At 43.7% G+C, this 25,085-nt stretch overlaps 1 protein-coding gene across 1 annotated transcript in view; it reads left to right on the forward strand.

The window, feature by feature from the left end:
- The window catches only part of kif25 (kinesin family member 25), a 321,128-nt gene that overhangs the window by 64,421 nt on the left and 231,622 nt on the right, over positions 1 to 25,085 (forward strand). The gene's annotated exons all lie outside the window — the stretch shown is intronic.

Below are 25,085 nucleotides of genomic sequence, written 5' to 3' on the forward strand. Positions count from 1 at the left end.
TTGATACCTTTTACGATTTCGCTGTGTCTTATTAGTTGGGCAAGCGGTTCAATATATAGCGCAAAAAGGAGAGGAGAAATTGGGCATCCCTGTCTAGTGCCTCTCTCTAAGATGAAGGAGTCAGAGAGGTCCCCATTTATCTTAATTCGGGCTGTAGGGCTGTCATATAGAGTCTGAATTACTTTAATAAACTTTTCTTGAAAGCCGAATCTTCCTAACACTCTGTATAGGAATGCCCAACTAACCGAATCAAAAGCTTTCTCAGCGTACAATCCTACTACCATTGTCTCTGTCTCGTTCTTATTAACCTGCCCTAATCATGTTATGCCTCTCCAAATGTTCATAAATCCTGCCTCTCAGGATCTTCTTCATCAACTTACCAACCACTGAAGGAGGCTCACGTGTCTATAATTCCCTGGGCTATCTCTACTCCCTTTCTGGAATAAGGGAACAACATCCGCAACCCTCCAATCCTCTGGAACCTCTCCCATCCTCATTGATGATGCAAAGATCATCGCCAGAGGCTCAGCAATCTCCTCCCTCGCTTCCCACAGTAGCCTGGGGTACATCCTGTCCGGTCCTGGTGACCTATCCAACTTGATGCTTTCCAAAAGCTCCAGCACATCCTCTTTCATAATATCTACATGTTCAAGCTTTTCAGTCTGCTGCAAGTCATCTCTACAATTGCCAAGATCCTTTTCCGTAGTGAATACTGAAGCAAAGTATTCATTAAGTACCTCTGCTATCTCCTCTGGTTCCATACACACTTTTCCATTGTCACACTTGATTGATCCTATTCTCTTACATCTTACCCTCTTGCTCTTCACATACTTGTAGAATGCCTTGGGGTTTTCCTTAATCCTGTCCACCAATGCCTTCTCATAGCCTCTTCTGGCTCTCCTAATTTCATTCTTAAGCTCCTTCTTGCTAGCCTTATAATCTTCTAGGTCTCTATCATTACCTAGTTTTTTGAATCTTTTGTAAGCTCTTCAATTCTTCTTGACTAGATTTACAACTGCCTTAGTCCACCACTGTTCCAGTACCTTACCATCCTCTCCCTGTCTCTTTGGAACGTACCTATGCAGAACCCCACGCAAATATCCCCTGAACATTTGCCACATTTCTTACATACATTTCCCTGAGAACATCTGTTTCCAATTTATGCTTCCAAGTTCCTGCCTGATAGTCTCATATTTCCCCTTACTCCAATTAAACATTTCCCTAACTTGTCTGTTCCTGTTGTCCTCCAATGCAATGGTAAAGGTGATAGAAGTGTGATCACTATCTCCAAAATGCTTTCCCACTGAGAGACCTGACACCTGACCAGTTTCATTTCTCAATACCAGATCAAGTACAGCCTCTCCTCTTGTAGGCTTGTCTACATATTATGTCAAGAAACCTTCCTGAACACACCGACCAAACTCTACCCCATCTAAACCCCTCACTCTTGGAAGATGCCAATGGTTGGGGGGTGAGAATCAAATTAAAGAGGCTAGGCGAGAGGAGGTTAGTTCAGGGATGGGAACCAGTGCAGAGAGACAGAGGGGTGTAAAATGAGGGTAGAAGCAAAAAGTACTAAGGAGAAAAGTAAAAGTGGCAGGCCGACAAATCCAGGGCAAGCATTAAAAAGGGCCACTTTTCAATATAATTGTATAAGGGCTAAGAGAGTTGTAAAAGAGCGCCTGAAGGCTTTGTGCGTCAATGCAAGGAGCATTCGTAATAAAGTGGATAAATTGAAAGTGCAGATTGTTATTAATGATTATGATATAGTTGGGATCACAGAGACATGGCTCCAGGGTGACCAAGGATGGGAGCTCAACGTTCAGGGATATTCAATATTCAGGAGGGATAGACATGAAGGAAGGGGAGGTGGGGTGGCGTTGCTGGTTAAAGAAGAGATTAACACAATAGAAAGGAAGGACATAAGCCGGGAAGATGTGGAATCGATATGGGTAGAGCTGCGTAACACTAAGGGGCAGAAGACGCTGGTGGGAGTTGTGTACAGGCCACCTAACAGTAGTAGTGAGGTCGGAGATGGTATTAAACAGGAAATTAGAAATGTGTGCAATAAAGGAACAGCAGTTATAATGGGTGACTTCAATCTACATGTAGATTGGGTGAACCAAATTGGTAAAGGTGCTGAGGAAGAGGATTTCTTGGAATGTGTGCGGGATGGTTTTTTGAACCAACATGTTGAGGAACCAACTAGAGAGCAGGCTATTCTGGACTGGGTTTTGAGCAATGAGGAAGGGTTAATTAGCAATCTTGTCGTGAGAGGCCCCTTGGGTAAGAGTGACCATAATATGGTGGAATTCTTCATTAAGATGGAGAGTGACATAGTTAATTCAGAAACAAAGGTTCTGAACTTAAAGAAGGGTAACCTTGAAGGTATGAGACGTGAATTAGCTAAGATAGACTGGCAAATGACACTTAAAGGATTGACGGTAGATATGCAATGGCAAGCAATTAAAGGTTGCATGGATGAACTACAACAATTGTTCATCCCAGTTTGGCAAAAGAATAAATCAAGGAAGGTAGTGCACCCGTGGCTGACAAGAGAAATTAGGGATAGTATCAATTCCAAAGAAGAAGCATACAAATTAGCCAGAGAAAGTGGCTCACCTGAGGACTGGGAGAAATTCAGAGTTCAGCAGAGGAGGACAAAGGGCTTAATTAGGAAGGGGAAAAAAAATTATGAGAGAAAACTGGCAGGGAACATAAAAACTGACTGTAAAAGCTTTCAGAGATATGTAAAAAGGAAAAGACTGGTAAAGACAAATGTAGGTCCCCTACAGACAGAAACAGGTGAATTGATTATGGGGAGCAAGGACATGGCAGACCAATTGAATAATTACTTTGCTTCTGTCTTCACTAAGGAGGACATAAATAATCTTCCAGAAATAGTAGGGGACAGAGGGTCCAGTGAGATGGAGGAATTGAGCGAAATACATGTTAGTAGGGAAGTGGTGTTAGGTAAATTGAAGGGATTGAAGGCAGATAAATCCCCAGGGCCAGATGGTCTGCATCCTAGAGTTCTTAAGGAAGTAGCCCAAGAAATAGTGGATGCATTAGTGATAATTTTTCAAAACTCTTTAGATTCTGGACTAGTTCCTGAGGATTGGAGGGTGGCTAATGTAACTCCACTTTTTAAAAAAGGAGGGAGAGAGAAACCGGGGAATTATAGACCGGTTAGCCTAACGTCGGTGGTGGGGAAACTGCTGGAGTCAGTTATCAAAGATGTGATAACAGCACATTTGGAAAGCGGTGAAATCATCGGACAAAGTCAGCATGGATTTGTGAAAGGAAAATCATGTCTGACGAATCTCATAGAATTTTTTGAGGATGTAACTAGTAGAGTGGATAGGGGAGAACCAGTGGATGTGGTATATTTGGGTTTTCAAAAGGCTTTTGACAAGGTCCCACACAGGAGATTAGTGTGCACACTTAAAGCACACGGTATTGGGGGTAAGGTATTGATGTGGATGGAGAATTGGTTAGCAGACAGGAAGCAAAGAGTGGGAATAAACGGGACCTTTTCAGAATGGCAGGCGGTGACTAGTGGGGTACCGCAAGGCTCAGTGCTGGGACCCCAGTTGTTTACAATATATATTAATGACTTGGATGAGGGAATTAAATGCAGCATCTCCAAGTTTGCGGATGACACGAAGCTGGGTGGCAGTGTTAGCTGTGGGGAGGATGCTAAGAGGATGCAGAGTGACTTGGATAGGTTGGGTGAGTCGGCAAATTCATGGCAGATGCAATTTAATGTGGATAAATGTGAAGTTATCCACTTTGGTGGCAAAAATAGGAAAACAGATTATTATCTGAATGGTGGCCGATTAGGAAAAGGGGAGGTGCAACGAGACCTGGGTGTTATTATACACCAGTCATTGAAAGTGGGCATGCAGGTACAGCAGGCGGTGAAAAAGGCGAATGGTATGCTGGCATTTATAGCGAGAGGATTCGAGTACAGGAGCAGGGAGGTACTACTGCAGTTGTACAAGGCCTTGGTGAGACCACACCTGGAGTATTGTGTGCAGTTTTGGTCCTCTAATCTGAGGAAAGACATCCTTGCCATACAGGGAGTACAAAGAAGGTTCACCAGATTGATTCCTGGGATGGCAGGACTTTCATATGAAGAAAGACTGGATGAACTGGGCTTGTACTCATTGGAATTTAGAAGATTGAGGGGGGATCTAATTGAAACGTATAAAATCCTAAAGGGATTGGACAGGCTAGATGCAGGAAGATTGTTCCCGATGTTGGGGAAGTCCAGAACAAGGAGTCACAGTTTGAGGATAAAGGGGAAGCCTTTTAGGACCGAGATTAGGAAGAACTTCTTCACACAGAGAGTGGTGAATCTGTGGAATTCTCTGCCACAGGAAACAGTTGAGGCCAGTTCATTGGCTATATTTAAGAGGGAGTTAGATATGGCCCTTGTGGCTATGGGGATCAGGGGGTATGGAGGGAAGGCTGGGGCGGGGTTCTGAGTTGGATGATCAGCCATGATCATAATAACTGGCAGTGTAGGCTCGAAGGGCCGAATGGCCTACTCCTGCACCTATTTTCTATGTTTCTATGTTTAATATTTGGGAAATTAAAATCCCCCACCACAACAACCCTGTTGTTATTACTCCTTTGCAGAATCTCTCTCCCTCTCTGCTCCTTGATGTCCCTGTTACTATTGGGTGGTCTATAAAAAACACCCAGTAGAGTTACTGACCCCTTCCTGTTCCTAACCTCCACCCACAGAGACTCTGTTGACAATCCCTCCATGGCGTCCACCTTTTCTGCAGCCGTGACACTATCTCTGATTAACAGTGCCACACCCCCACCTCTTTTGCGTCTCTCCCTGTCCTTTCTGAAACATCTAAAGCCTGGCACTTGAAGTAGCCATTCCTGCCCCTGAGCCATCTAAGTCTCTGTAATGGCCACAACATCATAGCTCCAAGTACTGATCCATGCTCTAAGCTCATCTGCTTTGTTCATAATACTCCTTGCATTAAAATAGACACATCTCAAACTATCGGTCTGAGCATATCCCTTTTCTATCACCTGCCTATCCTCCCTTTCGCACTGTCTCCAAGCTTTCTCTATTTGTGAGCCAACCTCTCTTTCCTCCATCACTTCAGTTCGGTTCCCACCCCCCAGCAATTCTAGTTTAAACTCTCCCCAGTAGCCTTAACAAACCTCCCCGCCAGGATATTGGAACCCTGGGATTCAAGTGCACCCTGTCCTGCCCCGAAAGAGGTCCCAATGATCCAGAAATCTGGATCCCTGCCCCCTCCTCCAATCCCTCAACCACACATTTATCCTCCACCTCATTCTATTCCTGTATTCACTGTTACATGGCACAGGCAGTAATCCCAAGATTACTACCTTTGAGGTCTTGCTTCTCAACTTCCTTCCTAACTCCCTGTAGTCTGTTTTCAGGACCTCTTCCCTTTTCCTACCTATGTCGTTGATACCAATGTGTACCCCATGACCTTTGACTGTTCTCCTTCCCACTTCAAGATATGGTGGATGCGATGAGAAACATCTTGGACTCTGGCACCTGGGAGGCAAACTACCATCTACTTTTCTTTCCTGCGTTCACAAAATCACCTGTCTTACCCCCTAACTATGGAGTCCCATATCACAGCTGCCATCCTCTTCCTTTCCCTACCCTTCTGAGCCATAGGGCCAGACTCTGTGCCAGAAGCATGACCGCTGTTGCTTCCCCCAGGTAGGCTGTCTCCCCCAACAGTACTCAAACAGGAGTACTTATTGTTAAGGGGGACAGCCACTGGGGCACTCTCTAGCATCTGCCTCTTGCCCTTTCCTCTCCTGACTGTTACCCACTTATCTGTCTCCGTAGGCCCCGGAGTGACTACCTGTCTATAGCTCCTCTCTATCACATCCTCGCTGTCCCTGACCAGACGAAGTTCATCGAGCTGCATCTCCAGTTCCCTAATGTGGTCCCTGAGGAGCTGCAGCTCGATGCACCTGGTGCAGATATGCCATCCGGGAGGCTGGGAGTCTCCTGGACCTCCCATATCTGACACCGCGTACAGAAAATCAGCCTCGCACACATATTTTCTGTCTGTATTCTACATAGATAGATAGATAGATAGATATACTTTATTAATTCCGAGGGAAATTTGGTTTCGTTACAGCCGCACCAACCAAGAATAGAGCGTAAATATAGCAATACAAAACCGCCCAAACAATCAAACAACAAAATGCAAACTATGCCAGATGGAAAATAAGTCCAGGACCAGTCTATTGGCTCAGGGTGTCTGACCCTCCACTGGAGGAGCTGCACGTTCGATGGCCACAGGCAGGAATGACCTCCCGTGCCGTCAAGTGTTGTATCACGGTGGAATGTGACCGAAGTCCAACAGTAAAAAGTTCAATATCCATTCTGCAAACATGTTCCTCGATCGTAATATACCCCGGATTGCACCATCCGTTGTTAGCCCGAACAGTAAGCGCCGAACTCCTTTACGCTTACCGCTCTCAGTGCACTTCCGGTCAGCTGGAACGGTATTACCGACCGAACTCCTCTTCTCAAAAGTCTCTGTTGTCTCGATCTGGTCCTCTTTCCTCAGCTTTGTAATCCCCCTCTGTGTGTTTTCCTCCGGATTTCGGCAGGGTAGATAACCTACCTTGTCTCAACCCTTGATCGCCAAAGCCTTCCTACTCTGTCTCCCTCTACTCCAGCGCCCGCTGTATAAATCTGTCTTCTTTTTAAACTCTTCTCGCTGTTCTCACTGGCTGACCTCCACTCGCTTGTGCAGTCGTGCCGCATTCAAACCGCTGAAGAAATAACTGTCACCTTTTGAAATCTTCTCACTTTTAAACTCTTCTCGCTGTTCTCACAGAAATGTTTTAAGCCATTTCTGAGTAGCTTTGGCTTTATGCTTGGGATCATTGTCTTGCTGGAAAACAAAGCTTCTCTCAAGTCGCAGTTCTCTTGCAGTCTGCATCAGGTTTTCCTTCAGGATTTCCCTGTATTTTGCTGCATTCGTTTTACCCTCTATCTTCACAAGCTTCCAGGGCCTGCTGCAGTGAAGCATCCCCACAGCATGATCTAGCCACCACTGTGCTTCACGGTAGGGAAGATGTGTTTTTGATGATGTGAAGTGTTTGGCTTATGCCAAACATAGTGCTTAGTCTGCTGGCCAAAAAGCTCAAATTTTGTTTCAACAGATCATAGAAACTTCTCCCAGCTGATTTCAGAGTCTCCCACATGCCTTCTGGCAAATTCCAGCCAAGGTTTCAATGTAAGATTTATTTTCAACAATGGCTTTCTCTTTGCCACTCTCCCATACACCTGCAACTGGTGAAGTACTTGGGCAACGGTTGTTGTATCACATTCTCTCCCATTTCCGCCACTGAAGATTGTAACTCGCCCCGAGTTGACATATTTGAGCTTTTTGGCCAGCAGACTAAGCACTATGTTTGGCATAAGCCAAACACTTCACATCATCAAAAACACATCTTCCCTACCGTGAAGATGTGAACCTATGCCCCGAGCTTTTTGGCCAGCAGACTAAGCACTATGTTTGGCATAAGCCAAACACTTCACATCATCAAAAACACATCTTCCCTACCGTGAAGATGTGAACCTATGCCCCGAGTTGACATAGGTTGTTTGGTTGCCTCCCTCACTAGTCCCTTTCTTGTACAGTCACTCAGTTTTTGAGGACTGCCTGCTCTAGGCAGATTTATAGCTGTGCCATATTTTTTCCATTTGCTTTTGTCTTCATGGTGTAGTTTTTTCCAGGATACTGACTCACCAGCACCTAGACCTTCTAAATTCAGATGTATTTTTACTGCAATCAATTGAAACACCTTGACTGTACATGGTGATCTCCATTTAACATTATGTGACTTCTAAAACCATTTGGCTGTATCAGTGATGATTTGGTGTGTCATATTAAAGGGGATGCAATCAATTATTTTGTGTTTTATCTTTGTAATTTATTTAGATCACTTTGTAGAGATCTGTTTTCACTTTGACATGAAAGAGTCTTTTTCTGTTGATCAGTGTCAAAAAAAGCCAAATTAAATCCACTGTGATTCAATGTTATAAGACAATAAAACATGAAAACTTTCAAGAGCAGTGAATAGTTTTTGTAGCCACTGTACTTGCCAATGGCATTATGGAATCCCTAAGATTGTCTTGACCAGCCTTTCTCAACTTTTTTTGCCCTGGAGGAACCTTTGAAATAATTTTCAGGTTTCAGAGAACCCCTGCATAAAAAGTATTATATCTACAGCTTACATTATGTTAGTGTGATCATTAAGTTGCAGATATAATCAAAAATATTTGTCAATGATCTTTTGAATGGAAGATTAATTTTTAGCTTACCATTTTTGAAATTAATCTCTTTCTTTCCCATTCATAAATTTTTAAAACTCATAAGGCAAACATAATAAATTTCTCAATTCTGGGTTGAACTTGAAACAAGCACACACGAATTTCACCTTCAACTTAAATAAGACAATTTCTATCCTTGCTCTTGATGCTTGTTAAACAAGAAAAAGCTTGCTCACACATGTAAAAAGTTGAAAATTGCAGGAAAATATTCATTGCTTTCCTAAAAATGGCAGGATACTCTTTCACAGAATCCAGAACTTGTCCAGGGGCAGGTCAGTAAATCTCATCTTGAGTGCATGATCAGAGTGCAGCTCACAAAGTCTTCCTCTTCTCTCAAAGTCAAGTTGTCAGGCTGAGTAGAAGATTCAGAGAAGGGGTCCCTCACCCAGTCATACACTTGTGTTGAAAGGAAGGAAAAATTCTGTTCAATTTTGTTCTACAGTTCTTCCAGGGGTTATCAATAAGACTCAAGACTTTCTGATATCCTTCCTCACGCTTGAGCCCAAGCAGCAATGAAAACATTTCAATATTTCCTTTTGCAACATGATTTTGCCAAAAGATTCAGTTTCATTTTAAATCCAGGAATCTCGTCACTTGAAATCAAAATATTTTCTCCAAGGCCTTGCAGAGGCCTGTTCAACTAGTACATATGATGAAAAATGTCAGTTAAGTAGGCTGGTTCCTGCAGCCATTCTTCATCTTCAAAGCACTTGGCAAAATCTGGCCTGCTATTATAAACATTTTCTAGTGAACTGCTCTTAAAGCTACTAAATGACTTGTTCCCTGAGCTTTTTTTAAACTGATTGTGACATTATTTTCAAAAGCTTTAATATGTTTTGAAATTCCAATAGTCATTTTAATTATTCAACACTCTCAGGTGTCATATGGCTGTGATTTGCAGTTAAGTGTCTTTTCAATTTTGCTGGAGCCTTTGCTACAGTGATGCTAGAAAGCTTATGAACCCTGTGTAATTTTCTCTATTTCTGCATAAATATGACCTAAAATGTGATCAGATCTTCACGTAAGATCTAACACTAGATAAAGAGAACTTAATTAAATAAATAACAAAAAAGCATTATACTTGCTCATTTGTATATTGAAAAAAAATGATCCAATATTACATTTTTCTCTTGTTGGAAAAACTATGTGAATCTCTGGGCTAATGCCTGCTAGAAAAGCTATTTGGAGAAAGTGATTCTAATCAATGAGATTAGATTAGAGGTGCAGGTTGTAGAGGTGCCCTGCCCTATATAAAAAAAATACACAAAAAGTCAGGTTATTGACAGAACCTGCTCTTCTCAAGAAAGATCTGTTTACGTGCACCATGCCTCAGGGTACATCCACACTACGCCAGATAATTTTGAAAACGCCGGTTTCGAGAAAAAACGACAGGTGTACACACTAAATGTTTTTAAAAATATCTCCGTCCACACTGACATGGGTATTTGGGCGAATTTCCTCTACTGGGCACGTGCAGGACACACAGAAAACAAGCGAAGAGGATGCAGTATACTTAGTGCGCGTTTGTCCAGTTACAGAGTAGAAAAACCTGCAGTAATCTCTGGCATTCACTGAAGTTTCTGTTCTTGCATCCACTATAAGAAAAACACTGAACAAGAATGGTGTTCATGGAAGGACACCACGGAGGAAATTACTACTCTCCAAACAAAAATTGCTGCACGTCTCAAGTTTACAAAAGAACACATGGATGTTCAACGATGCTTCTGGGTCAATGTTAAACATAGAAATATAGAAAACCTACAGCACAATACAGGCCCTTCGACCTACAATGCTGTGTCAAACATGTACTTACTTTAGAAATTAACTAGCGTTACCCATAGCCCTCTATTTTTCTAAGCTCCATGTACCTATCCAGGAGTCTCTTAAAAGGGCCTACCGTATCCACCTCCACCATTGTCGCCAGCAGCCCATTCCACGCACTCACCACCCTCTGCATAAAAAAAACTTACCCCTGACATCTCCTCTGTACCTACTTCCAAGCACCTTAAAACTGTACCCTCTCATGTAGCCATTTCAGCTCTGGGATAACGCCTCTGGCTATCCACATAATCAATGCCTCTCATCTTATACACTTCTATCAAGTCACCTCTCATCCTCCGTCACTCCAAGGAGAAAAGACCATGTTCACTCAACCTGTTCTTATAGGACATGCTCCCCAATCCAGGCAACATCCTTGTAAATCTCCTGTACACCCTTTCTATAGTTTCCACATCCTTCCTGTAGTGAGGCGACCAGAATTGAGCACAATACTCCAAATGAGGCCTGACCAGGGTGCTATACAGCTGTAACGATACCTTTCGGCTCTTAAACTCAATCCCATGGTTGACGAAGGCCAATGCACCGTATGCCTTCTTAACCACAGAGTCAACCTGCGCAGTAGCTTTGAGTGTCCTATGGACTCGGACCCCAAGATCTCTCTGATCCTCCACACTGCCAAGAGTCTTACCATTAGTACTATAGTCTGTCATCATATTTGACCTACCAAAATGAGCCACCTCACACTTATCAGGGTTGAACTCCATCTGTCACTTCTCAGCCCAGTTTTGCATCCTATCGATGTCCCACTGTACAGCCCTTCTCACTATCCACAACACCCCCAACCTTTGTGTCATCAGCAAATTTACTAACCTGTCCCTTCACTTCCTCATCCAGGTCTTTTATAAAAATCACAAAGAGAAGGGGTCCCAGAATAGATCCCTGAGGCACTCCACTGGTGACCGACCTCCATGCACAATATGACCCGTCTACAACCACTCTTTGCCATCTGTGTGCAAGCCAATTCTGGATCCACAAAGCAAGGTCCCCTTGGATCCCATACCTCCTTACTTTCTCTGTTCTGTGGATAGATGAGACAAAAATTGAATTTTTTGGCAGAAATGCACATTGCTATGTTTGGAGGAAAAAGGGCACTGCACACCAACACCAAAAGCTTATCCCAAATGCAAAGCATGCTGGACAGAGCATAGTGGTTTTTGGTTGCTCTGGTGCCCCAGGGCCTGGGCAGCTTCCAGTTGTTGAGGGAACGATGAATTCAAAATTGTATCAAGACATTTTACAGGAGAATGTCAGGGTAGCAGTCCATCACCTGAAGCTTAATAGAAGTTGGATGATGCAGCAAGACAATGATCCGTAAGACAAGATTAAATCAACAACACAATGGTTTACAAAGAAGAAAATTTGTGATTTGGATTGGTCGAGTCAAAGTCCTGATCTTAATTTTATAGAAATGTTGTAGAAGGAACTGGAGCAAGCAGTTCATGTAAGGAAGCCCCCCCAACATCCCAGAGTAGAAGCAGTTTTGTAAGGAGGAATGACCTAAAATTCCTCCAAGCTGACGTGCAGGACTGATCAAGTTACTGGAAACGTGGATGAAGTTATTGCTGTACAAGGGGGTCACAGCAGTTACTGAAAGTAAAGGTTCATATACTCTTTCCAACAAATTGATATAATATTGGATCATATTTCTCAATAAATAAATGAGCAAGTATAATTTTTGTGTTATTTATTTAACTGGGGCCTCTTTAGCTTTAGGACTTGCGTGAACATCTGATCACATTTTAGGTCATATTTACGCGGATATAGAGAAAATTCTACAGGGTTCACAAATTTTCTAGCAACACTGTACATTTGTAAGTTGTTTGCCACAGACTAGGCACGATGGAATAGGACAACTTGGATCACCAGTCCATGTAAAACCTATTGATAAGTAGCTTTCATTGCAAAAACGAATTTTTTTCGTGTCTGTTGTTGCACTAATGCAGTGAAATTACTCAGAAGATTGTAATTCTTCATCGTTAACCTTATCAGAATTGTCCATAGGCCTGGGCCTAGAATCCTCCTCTTCAAAAATCACCACAATGGACCATCTTTAGAATAATAATTTCCCTCCTATTTCCTACTGCACTGGTAGTTTGTTCACTCCCATAAGTCAGTCAGTGGCGCGTCAGGGTAAGTTAGGAGAGGTAATTCGGGAGGGAGGAGCTGATGTTGCAGCCCATATTCGGCGAATCCATTCAATGCTCGGAAAACACACCACGCTCCTCATCAGCTTACCATCCTCTCATCCTTGCCATACAGTGCTCACCAATTATCAACCTACCATCCTCCCCTCAGTGCAATGTAGTACTCACTAATTATCTACGGCCTCCCCAGTCTTGCGTCAGAAACTGAGAATAGATTCACCAAATCAACACAGTCCAACTGCACTCTGCCATACTGGACTGAGAGACTTCTGACAAGATTGCGAATGGGGCTGATCAGTCATTGCCCACCCCTGTGAGCGCCAGCATCGCGCGTTATGCTAGGATCAAAAAACAATGTTTTTTTTAAATCAGGATCTCTTGCAGAATCCCTAGCAACCTCCCACAGAACCCGAGGGTTCTGCGGAGCCCCAGTTGAGAAACCCTGGTCTTGATGGTTCAGAGAAGTGACCTGTGCATCATTAGGGGAAGCATGCGAGGTGAGGAGCTGATATGATGTAGAGCTGAATATGCAAGATAATATTCCGCTAACCCTGCCACCTGCCATCTGCCATTTCCATGGTGTCTTTGATGGGGTCACTCAATGTCAGCCACGAGTCACCAGGGCCAACTTATAATATGACATGGTCGAGAGACCCAACTGGATCTTGACTCAGGGATAAGTCCGAGTCTGAGAACAAGGAGGTGGCAGGTCACAGACCGATGATACTCAGTTAAAAATTACCCAAGGACCATGTCAGGCTCACCTAAGCTGGAAACCAATTCAGGTCTATAATTCAATTCTGTATGGAGGTGTACACTACTAGTGGGTCTGACATTATAAAACAGTTATAATCACGTGAATTCAGGTCTCTTCCTGCATAATAATGAGATTCAGAACAAGTGGAAACGAACAAACCATGGTGGGCAGTACTGGTGAAAACAGCACCTGTGAGCATAAGTCTGTTACCTGGTAACACTTGTAATAGTAAAGCTGGAGTCAAATCTGTCACCCAATAACACTGGACCCAATAACACTGGAGCACTATATTGGTAAGCACATGTCTGTCATGTTGGTGTATAGCACAGGTGTACTATACTAAACCTTACCTAATGTTGCAGAGATTTCTAGTGCTGTGAAGTAATACACTTCCTGCCAATGCCACAGCTTTCCATGTAACTTTTCACCCTACGAACTGAAGACCTCCAATATCAAAAGGTAGATTTAAAGTATAAAATGGTGGAAGCACTCTGCAGACCAGGCAGCATCTGCAGCAAGACAAATAATCTGTGCTTTTTGAGCTGATGTCCTTTCAATGGTAAAGGACCAGTGATTTCATTTAGCACTGAAGTGAAGTCAAATCTTCATGCAAATTCCAAGATGGGGTTCCATGAGAATATTGTGCAATTATCTGAATAAGAGTTCCCCAAAAATCTTGTTCAAAGTATTCCTCATTAGTTTTCTCCCATAAAAATTGTCTTAATTTGCTCTCACTGTCCGTACTTTTACTTCCTCCTTGTGGTTATTTCTGCTTCTTGTTGCAGACTTATTTTAAATTCCTATATGCAATCAACAACTTGTACTCCCCATTACCATAAAGAATCTTAGTCCTGATGCAGGTAAAATTCACAACAATGCTACATCTCTCATGCTAGAAACTGGAAAGTGTCAGGAGGGAGCAGTGACTATTAGTCACTATTACTAAAGAGAAAGTGCTTGGGAAGCTGAAGGATCTGAAGGTGAATTAATCAGATTCTGGAATGGTTCCCGGGTGAATGGAAAGTAATAAATGTCACTCCATCCTTTAAGAAAAGATGGAGGCAGAAATCAGGAAATTATAGGCCAGTTAGCCTGACTTCAGTGGTTGGCAAGATGTCAAAGTCCATTATAATGAATGAGATTGTGGAGTAACTGGAGGCACATGGTAAAATAGACAGAAGTCAGAATGATTTCCTCAAGGAGAAATCTTACCTGACAGACCTGTTAGATTTCTTTGAGGAATTAATAAGCAGGATAAGCAAAGGAGATTCAGAGAATGTTGTTTACTTGTATTTTCCAATGGCCATCAACAAGGTGCCGCACATGAGGCTGCTAAACAAGATAAGGACCCATGGTATTATAGGAAATAAACTAGCATAGAAAAAAGACTAGGACAATGCAAAGAATTTTAATGAAGGAGGCCTTTTCTGGTTGGCTGCTGTTGACTAGTGATGCTCCTCAAGTGTCGGTGTTGGGTCTGCTAGTTTTCATGTAATATGTTAATGATCTTGATGATGGAATTGATGGTGATATGGCCAAGTTTGCAGATGATACAGAGATAGGTAGAGGTGCAAGTGTTGAGGAAGCAGGGAGTTTGCAGAAGGACTTGAACAGATTACATGGACTACACAGACAGAAAGGTTTTCCAGTGCTGTTCTAGGAGTTTAAACTGGAGTTGTAAGGGGATGGAAACCAGTGTGCCAGGGCAGTAAGTGGAGTGGTTGAGGAGAAAGTAGATGTTAAGCCCACATACAAAGACAGGAACTGAAAGGTTGAGCATGTGGGAGGGATGGTATTTTCAATGAAAATGTTATGGCAATGCTCAGATGGGACAGACTGGGGTGCTTCCCTACTGATGCTATATGGGTAGAATTGAGGAACAAGAAAGGGATAACCATATTAATGGGATATTATAAACCTCCCAATAGTCAGCAAGATTTAGAGTAGGAAATCTGTAGAAGCAGCATACAGTTGCAAGAAAAATAAGGTTAAACTAGTAGGTGATTTTAACTTGCCACATATTGACTGGGACTCCCATACTGTAAAAGGACTCAAATATGTTCAGGGAAGTTTATAAATCAATACTATATATAGAGATCCCAACCAGACAGATAGTGCTACTTGATCTGTTATTAGGGAACAGACAAGGTGTGTGACAGAAGTGTGTGCAAGAGAACACTTTGAATCATAATTCCATTAGTTTCATGGTAATTTTGGGAAAGGATAGGACTAGTCCTCAGGTTGAGATTTTAAGATGGAGAAAGACCAATTATGATGGCATCAGAAAGGATCTAGCAGGCGCAGATTGGTTAAGGTTGTTTTCTGGCGAAAGGGTGCTTGTAAGTGGGAGGTCTTCAAATGTGAAATATGGTGAATACAGAGTTTGCATGTTCCTATTAGAGTAAATGACAAAGCAAACAGGTTTAGATAACCTTGGTTTTCAAGGGATATTGAGTCCCTGGCTAAGAAGAAGGGGTTGCATAGCAAGTATAAGCAGCAAAAAACAAATGAGGTACTTGAGGGGTATAAGAAATGCAAGGGAGCACTTAAGAGAGGAATTAGGAGGGCTAAAAGAAGGTATGAGGTTGCTCTGACAGACAAGGTGAAGGAGAATCCCAAGGGTTTCTACAGATATATCAAGAGAAAAATGATAACAAGGGACAAAATTGATCAGCATTGTCATCTGTGTATGGAGCTGAAAGAGATTGGAGTGATCATAAATTGAGTTTTTTGCATCCTTATTTACTCAGGAGATGGACATAGAGTCTATAGCAATGAAGTAAAACAGTACTGTATTGAAGTTATGGACAATATCTGGATTACTAAAGAGGAGGTGCTTGTTGCCTTCAGGCATTTAGGGTGGATAAGTTCCCAGGATCTGACAAGATGTACTCTCGGACCTTGTGGAAGGATAATACAGAAATTGCAGGGCTCTGACAGAGAGATTTAAAATGTTGTTAGCCAGGAGTAAGGTACCGCAGGACTGCAGGATACTTAATGCTGTTCAATAAAGGCTCTAAGTTTAAGCCAGGAAATTATGGGCAAGTGAGCCTGAAGTCAGGAGTGGGTAAATTATTGTAAAGTATTCTTAAGTGATGGAATAATATAAGTATTTGAATTGATAATAACCTGATTAGGGATATACTATATGGCTTTGGGCGTGGTAGGTCATGTCTAACCAATCTTATGGAGTTTTCTGAGGCGGTCACCAGGAAAGTTGATGACAGAAATGCAGTGGAAGTAGTCTACATGGACTTTAGCAAAGTCCCGCATGGGAGGCTGATCCAGAAGGTTCGGTCACTTGGCATTCAGGATGAAATGATGAATTGAATTCAACACTGGCTTAACAAGGAAGCCATAGAGTGATAGTACATGTTTGCCTATCTGACTGGAGACCTGTAACTAGGTCTCCAGTGATCATTGCTGGGTCAATATCAATGATCTGGATGATAATGTGGTAAACTGGATCAGCAAATTTGTGGATGACACCAAGATTGGGGGCAAGTGGACAGCGAGGAATGTTATTAGAGCTTGCAGAGGGATCTGGACCAGCTGGAAAAAATAGGCTGAAAACTGGCAGATGGAATTTAATGCAGACTAACGTGAGTCGTTGCACATTAGGGATACTAACCAGGGTATGACTTACATGCTAAATGGTAGGGCACTTTTGGCACATTGCTCTTCATAAATCAGGACATTGAATACAGAGGTTGGGATGTTATAAAGTTGTATAAGACATTAGTGATGCCTTAGTTAGAGTATCTTGTGCATTTCTGGTCATCTACCTACAGAAAAGATATTGATAAGGTTGGAAAAGTATAGAGAAAATTTATAAGGATGTTGCTGAGACTTGAGAACATAGGTTATCTGGAAAGGTTGAATAGATTAGTATGTTTATTCCCTGATGAGTAGAAGAATGATTTGAGATTTAATAGGGACATACAAAATTATGAGGGATTTAGATCAGGTAAATGCAAAAAGGCTTTTCCACAGAGGCTGGATCAGACTAGAATTAGAGGTCGTAGATTGAGGATGAAAGCTGAAGTGTTTAAGGGAAAGCTGAAGGGGAACGTCTTCACTCAGTGGGTGGTACAAGTGTAGAACAAGGGGTCCACAGAAGTGGTGGATGCGAGTCAAGTGCAACATGATAAGCTCATGGGAAGGAGGAGTACGAAGGGCTATCATCCAGATGTAGGTCAATAGGGCTGGGCGGAGTAACAGTATAGCATGGACTAGATGGGCCAAAGGGCCTGTTTTTTAACTGTGGTGCTCTATGATTATATTAGGAAAATGGGCAAAGAAGTGGCAGATAGAATACAGTGTAGGGAAGTGTATGGTCATGCTCTTGGTAGAAGGAATAAAGTTGTAAACTATTTTCTAAACAGGGAGCAATTTCAGAAATCAGAAGTGCAAAGGGGCTTGGAAGTCCCAGTGTAGGAATCCCTAAAGGATAACTTGCAGTTTGAGTTGGTAGTAAGGAAGACAAATGCAATGTTAGCATTCATATTGAGAGGACTAGAATATATGGTCTTATGGTCTTATTTGGGGCTGAGAGGGAAAATGGATCAGCCATGACAAAATGGCAAAGAAGACTCAATGGGCCAAATGCCCTCATTCTTCTCCTATATCTTATGGTCTTATAAAAGCAAGGATATAATGCTGAAGCTTTATAAGGCATTGGGCAGACTGCACTTTGAGTATTGTGAGCTATTTTGCACCCCATATTTAAGTAAGGCTGTGCTGGCATTGGAGAGAGTCCAGAGAAGGTTTACGAGAATGAACCCGGGAATGAAAGGGTTATCTTATGAGGAGCGTTTGGAACTGGGTCTGTACCCACTGGAGTGTAGAAGGACAAAGGTAAATCTCATTGAAGCCTATCAAATATTGAAAGGCCTAGATAGAATCGAGGTGGAGAGGAATTTTCAAGTAGTGGGAGAATCTAGGTCCAGAGGGCACAGCCTCAGAATAGAAGGCATCTCTTTAGAAAAGAGATGAGGAAGAATTTCTTTACTCAGGGGGTGGTGAATCTGGAATTCATTGCCACAGACAGCATTGGAGACCAAGTCAGTGGGTATATTAAAACAGAGGTTGAAGGGTTCTTGATTAGTAAGGGCGTCAAAGTTTACAGGGAGATGGCAGGCAAATGGGGTTGAGAGGGAAACTAAATCAGCAATGACCGAATGGCAGAGCAGTTTCAAAGGGCTGATTGGCCTAATTCTGCTCCTATGCTTTGATCATAATTGATAATAAGTTAACCTGAGATTTGCAATAGCAGATGACATGCTTGAGATGTAGGGATTATTACACTTCAGGTGCTAATGCTAAGTATTTATATCAGTTGACAATGCAGTGGAAATACTGTGTATTTAAAAATGCAAATACAAGGAAATCTGCAGATGCTGGAATTTCAAGCAACACACACAAAAAGTGCTGGTGAACGCAGCAGGCCAGGCAGCAACTATCGGAAGAGGTACAGTCGACATTTCAGGTGGCTTGAAACGTTGACTGTACCTCTTCCTATAGATGCTGTCTAGCCCCACCAGCATTTTTTGTGTGAAATACTGTGTATTTTTGCAGCCCACAGAGGTTTCATCAATGATAATTTCTGTATTTTGTTGTATATTTCTCTCAGTTCTACATTCCAAGTAAGATGAGATTCATTGGGTAAATTTTTTCTTCACAATAGGGTTTATGGTCCTGATGACTCCCAAGAGTCTATTTTTGAGGAAGTTCGCCCTTTACTTACCTCCTTACTGGACGGGTAGGAGCAGTATTTGTTTTTAATTTTGCATTGTTATAGTGAATCAATACTAAAATGGAAGAAGTCTGAAATTCTATTTTAGATCGAGAATTATAGAATAAATAGGTTTAACTGGCAAATTATATTCGAGTGATCTTTAGGGAAGAGTGATCAGAGTTATTTGTCACCATCATTATTATGTGCCATGTCGTATGACGTGAGCAATCATGGTCAATGACTATGAACGGTCTTGGCAAATTTTTCTACAGAAATGGTTTGCCATAGTCTTAGAAACATAGAAACATAGAAAACCTACAGCACAATACAGGCCCTTAAGTCCACGAAGCTGTGCCGAACATGTCCCTATCTTAGAAATTACTAGGCTTACCTATAGCCCTCTATCTTACTAAGCTCCATGTACCTATCTAAAAGTCTTTTAAAAGACCCTATCATATCCACCTCCACAACCGTTGCTGGCAGCCCATTCCACGCACTCACCACTCTCTGAGTAAAAAACTTACCCCTGACATCTCCTCTGTACCTATTCCCCAGCACCTTAAACCTGTGTCCTCTTGTGGCAACCATTTCAGCCCTGGGAAAAAGCCTCTTCTACTGGGCAGTGTCTTAATAAGATGGGTGACCCCAACCATTATCAATACTCTTCAGAGATTGTCTGCCTGGCATCAGTGGCCGCATAGCCAGGACTTGGGATATGCACCAGTTGCTCATATGACCATCCACCACCTGTTCCCATGGCTTCACTTGGGGGGCTAATAAGGTGCTATATCTTGCCCAAAGCTGACCTGCTAGCTCATGGAGGGAAGGATTGCGTTACACCACCATTGATACAGAAGTATCACCACCCCACCACTCAGTGTTATTTTAAAGGTTAAAAGTTGTTTATTTCATCCAAAACTATTCTATGGTGCAGCTCAAACAGCACCACAGAAGCTTAATACCTTCAAGGTCAAAGTAGATACATATTGGTACTCATTCTTCAAAATACACTTCTCATGTCTGTAAACTCTAATACCAGGGAACATGTGAATCTGCATTCTGGTTTGGAATTGTATATCTGAATCTAAATTAAGTAATGATGAAGGAACAGGAGTATATTTGAATTTTTGGGCAAGTGGGGCTCATCAACCTTGGACAGCAGCCCACCTAGGAATAGGAAAACTCTGATTTTAAACCTCCACGGCCTTGTGGCTTTGGGAGTAAACCCTGAAGAAGAAATCCGGAGCCGGATTCCCTAAGGCTGTTTGATGTTGTTTACAACTTCACTCTGGCAACCTCTGTGACGATACTGGTGCCAGACTGTATTGGCGTTTGCCTTTCCCTTGGACTACATCAGTGACATGGAGAGGGGGAACCTGCGGCATGGGCAGCACCAGGTTCTTCAAATCTTCCCACCCAGTCTTGTGTCCTGGAGTGGACACAGTCCACCAGAGATGTAAACCCATGATCCCCTGGGATCGACGGCTGCCTACTACTAATACTGCTATATTTGAATCTTGTGTTAGATTATAAGTTACAGGAAGAAGATATTTTTCGAAATAACAGGCTGCTCCGGGACCCATCTGACAGGAAGTACCAGCTTTTTACTCAAAGCCTGAAGATCATTCCATGCACATCACTGTGTGATTGATAGGGTTAGAAGTGCTGTTCTTTGGATAAGTGCCAGGTGATTCAATATGGTCCAAATGAATAACCTTTCCCAGCACCAAAACCAGACATATCCTCTGTAATAACAAGGGTGGATGGAACCTCAACACTTGGCTGCACATTTGGTATGTGTGTTTGACACATAGCTTGATGCAAACACACACAAAGGTAGCCATCAAGACATAACATTACAAAACAACATTACTGAGCATTGCCACAAACAGCTGTGGATGCCAAGTTATTGGATATATTTAAAGCAGAGTTTGATAGTTTCTTGATTAGTAAGGGCATCAAAGATTATAGGGAGAAGGCAGGAGAATGGGATTAAGAGGGTTAATAAATCAGACATAATGGAATAGCTTGAATGGTCCAATTCTGCTCCTTTGTCCTTTAAGTTAAGTTGGATAATTTAAGAGGTAAGGTAGAGGGGAAGATAGCTCAGATGACTGCACGGAGCAGCCATCAGGTAAGACCTGTAACGGCACTATGAACATCCACATCAGGGTCATCTCAAAGCTCATAACTAGATCTTTCTAAGTATTGAGAGCTGTTCCCCTTCATCGCCTACCACACCAGTTCAAAGGGAAATTAAGACCTGGCTAGAAGGAGCCAGTATTGCAGAACTGTTTTGAAAACACTAACTGGAGCATGTTAAAGTGGGCGGCTACCTATGACCATCACATTAACATCGATGAATATGTGGGATCTGTGACTGGCTATACAGAGCAGTGTATTGAGGACATTTTCTTTATTGAACACACCTTTGTGAGGGCAAATCAGAGGTCATAGTTGAAGTGGAGATCTGGGTGCTGCTGAGACATCTGGTCGCTGTCTTCAGTTCAGGGGATATGACGGCCTTCAGCTCAGCAAGATCCGCACTCTCCTGCGCCATCAGGAAGGCAAAATATACGCAAAGAATATACAGCCATTTCTATGACACCACAGACATGAGGTGCATGTGGTAGGGTATTCAGACCATAACAGACTACAAGTCCATCCTGCACGTCAACAACAGTGATGCCTCGCTTCCTGATAAGCTGTATGTTTTTTTGCAAATGGTTTGATGCACAGAATGATGTGCTGGTGGGGATGTTTTCTCCACCCCCCTCCCCCCACCCTCAAGGAGCAAGCACTTTGTCTGGCTGCAGCTGATGTGAAGAAGATCCTAGCCGGGGTCAATCCATGTAGAGTTACGGAGTGTAATGATATACCTGGTTGGGTGATGAAGGACAGTGCAGCCCAGTTAACAGAGCTTCTAACAGACACCTTCAGCATATCTCTGGAATAATCCACTGTCCCCACAGGCTTCAAGGCAGCCACCATCATCTCAGTGTTCAGGAAAGCGACTAATCTACCTTCAAGCAACACACACAAAAGTTGCTGGTGAACTCAGCAGGCCAGGCAGCATCTGTAGGAAGAGGTATAGTTGACGTTTCAGGCCGAGACCTTCGTCAGTGGAGGGGGAGGGGGAGATCCGAAATGATAGGAGAAGACAGGAGGGGGAGGGATGGAGCCAAGAGCTGGAAAGTTGATTGGCAAAAGGGATACAAGGCTGGAGAAGGGAGAGGATCATGAGATGGGAGGAGAGGAGCACCAGAGGAAGATGGAGAACTTATAGTGAGAGGAACAGAGAGAGAAAAAAAAGAAAAAAGGGAAAAGAAAAATAAATAAATAAGGGATGGGGTCTGAAGGGGAGGTGGGGCATTAATGAAAGTTAGAGAAGCCAATGTTCATGCCATTAGGTTGGAGGCTACCCAGACAGAATATAAGGTGTTGTTCCTCCAACCTGAGTGTGACTTCATCTTTACAGTAGAGGAGGCCGTGGATAGACATATCAGAATGGGAATGGGACGTGGAATTAAAATGTGTGGCAACTGGGAGATCTTGCTTTCTCTGGCGGACAGAGCGTAGGTGTTCAGTGAAATGGTCTCCCAGCCTGCGTCGGTTTTTTTTTCTTTTCCCTTTTTTTTCTCTCTTTTTTTCTCCCTCTGTCTCTCTCACTATAACTCCTTGCCCATCCTCTGGGCTCCCCTCCCCCTTTCTTTCTCCCTAGGCCTCCTGTCCCATGACCCTGTCCCTTCTCCAGCCTCGTATTCCTTTTGCCAATCAACTTTCCAGCTCTTAGCTTCCTCCCTCCCCCTCCTGTCTTCTCCTATCATTCCGGATCTCCCCCTCCCCCTCCCACTTTCAAATCTCTTACTATCTCGTCTTTCAGTTAGTCCTGACAAAGGGTCTCGGCCCAAAACATCGACTGTACCTCTTCCAATAGATGCTGCCTGGCCTGCTGCGTTCACCAGCAATTTTTGTGTGTGTTGCTTGAATTTCCAACATCTGCAGATTTCCTCGTGTTTGTGTTTTTAAATTCACTATTGCGAAGCCTCTTCCAGTGATGCCTATGCTGAAGAAGTTTAAACCTCCTCTTCGACGGGAGTTTAATGAAACCCTCTCTCACTGCTCCCCATCTATAATTTCTTCGGCCCTTCAACTTTTCGGCCACATTTTGACTCAGACTCTCTACTACAGCCATATATCCTTCCTTGGAACGTGTCTTCACCACCAATTTACTCCAGTTGGCTTCAGGATTTGTTTTCCAGCCTCTCAATTTGGACCTTCTGAGGATCCCAGGTACTCACATTTTATTGACTCTGCTTCCCATCGCTTCTCCCATCAAGCTCTGAAGGCGACCCTCTCCTCCATGAGAAGCTACTTGGCGTCTCTATCCCAGACCCTTCCATACCTCCGGGACACTTTCTTTGCCATTTGTAATGGACCTGCCCGCTATTTCATCCTCTGTCGGATCCATGCCTACAATCGCCATTTCTTTGACTTTGTCATGTTAGGCAAGGATCGCAAGATCTTACATCTGCAGACAGCAGAGCCTGCTGGCCCCGACGCTAGCAGGCATGAACTTCGGATTGCGGCCCCCTCCATTGATCTTGGCGGCTCCACCAACCCAGGGCATATTCAAAACCCAGACTGCAGCACCATCAATGCGGGCTCCAACGACCATGGACACCTTCAAAGCGCTTTCGCAACCACCAACTGCAACTCCAGCCTGGAAATCCAGGCCGGGTCTTCACATGCTGCTATTGTGACTCCTGTCTCCCCTTCCCCCACCACCACTCTGCAACTCTGTCTCCCTCAAATCTCACCGTCAGCTTCTGGACCCTCAGAGGCTCCATCTTCCTCTCACCCCAACCCTCCCCTCTCCACTGACACCACCAGCCTCCCCCCTCCCCCCTCTGATTCTAGCTCTCAAGACTCCAGCCTTAAACTCCAGGCCGGGTGTTCACGTGCTGCTATTGTGACTCCCGTCTCCCCTTCCCCCACCACCACTCTGCAACCCCATCTCCCTCAGATCCCATCGTCTATTCCTGGGCCCTCAGAGGCTCCTTCTTCCTCTCACCCCAACTCTCCCCTCTCCACTGACACCACCACCCTCCTTCCCTCTCCCCCCTCTGATCCCACTTCTCATCCGTGTGGGGTCTTTACAATCCCCTCCAACCTTCCACTCTCTTAGGCAGAGCACTCTGTCCTCAGTAAGGGCCTCAGCTTTGTCCCCCTTCGCCTACACTTCAGCAAGTTCTGCGTTCGCCATGACACTGAACTCTTCTTCAGCCGGCTCCGTCTTCAAACCTACTTCTTCGGCAAGGACTCTCCCACCCCCACCGATGACCCCTTCTCTCTTCTTCAACCCTCTTCCTCTTCATGGACACCCCGCTCTGGTTTTCGGCCTGCCCTGGATCTCTTTATTGCTAACTGCCGATGGGACATTAACTGTCTCAACTTCACCGCATCTTGTTCCCATTCCAACCTCACTCCTTCCGAATGCTCTGCTCTCCACTCCCTCCGCACTAATGCTAGCCTTACTATAAGACCCGCCCATAAGGCGGGTACTGTTGTAGTCTGGCGTACTGACCTCTACCTTGCCGATGCACAGCGACAACTCATGGATACCTCCTCTTATTTACCCCTCGATTGTGACCCCGCTAAGGAGAACCAGGCTATTGTCTCCCACACCATCACCAACTTTATCAGTTCAGGGGATCTCCCATCCACTGCTACCAACTTTATAGTTCCCACACCTCGCACTTCCCGTTTCTACCTCCTACCCAAGATCCACAAACCAGCCTGTCCAGATAGACCCATTGTCTCAGCTTGCTCCTGCCCCACTGAACTCATTTCTGCATACCTCAACACTGTTTTATCCCACCTTGTTCAATCCCTTCCCACCTATGTTCGTGACACTTCTCACGCTCTGAATTTTTTCAATGATTTTAAGTTCCCTGGACTCCACTGCTTTATTTTCACCATGGATGTCCAGTCCCTATATACCTCCATCCCCCACTAGGAAGGCCTCAAAGCTCTCCGCTTGTTTTTGGATTCCAGACCTAACCAGTTCCTCTTTACCACCACTCTCCTCCGTCTAGCGGAATTCGTCCTTACACTTAATAATTTCTCCTTTGGCTCCTTCCACTTCCTCCAAACTAAAGGTGTAGCCATGGGTACCCGTATGGGTCCCAGCTATGCCTGCCTTTTTGTTGGCTTTGTGAAACAATCCATGTTCCAAGCCTA

The sequence above is a fragment of the Mobula birostris genome, chromosome 8 (genome assembly GCF_030028105.1).
Source record: "Mobula birostris isolate sMobBir1 chromosome 8, sMobBir1.hap1, whole genome shotgun sequence".
NCBI classification, from domain to species: domain Eukaryota; kingdom Metazoa; phylum Chordata; class Chondrichthyes; order Myliobatiformes; family Myliobatidae; genus Mobula; species Mobula birostris.